Source organism: Fukomys damarensis, unplaced genomic scaffold, assembly GCF_012274545.1.
Source record: "Fukomys damarensis isolate Sample0158 unplaced genomic scaffold, DMR_v1.0_HiC HiC_scaffold_19, whole genome shotgun sequence".
NCBI classification, from domain to species: domain Eukaryota; kingdom Metazoa; phylum Chordata; class Mammalia; order Rodentia; family Bathyergidae; genus Fukomys; species Fukomys damarensis.
In genome coordinates this window covers 4,790,571-4,790,838 of record NW_022900931.1, presented here as the reverse complement: position 1 = coordinate 4,790,838, position 268 = coordinate 4,790,571, and positions in this window count along the sequence as shown.

Sequence of the window (268 nt, the reverse complement as noted above, 5' to 3'; positions counted from 1 at the left end):
CTCTCTCTCTCTCTCTCTCTCTCTCTCTCTCTCTCTCTCTCTCACACACACACACACACACACACACACACACACAGCTCAGGCTTCCTCAAAGGAAGAGAGATAGAATGTATGTCTGTGTGCCCATGTAGGCACGCAGCCTGTGCACCATGGGTGGGCGGGAGTTTAGTCGCCAGTGTGATTCCCTTGACCTGAGAAAGGGAGTGACACAGAGTAGGTCTTGTGTGTTTTGCTCACGGGCAAATCTGAAGGCCCCAGAAAGTGCTGC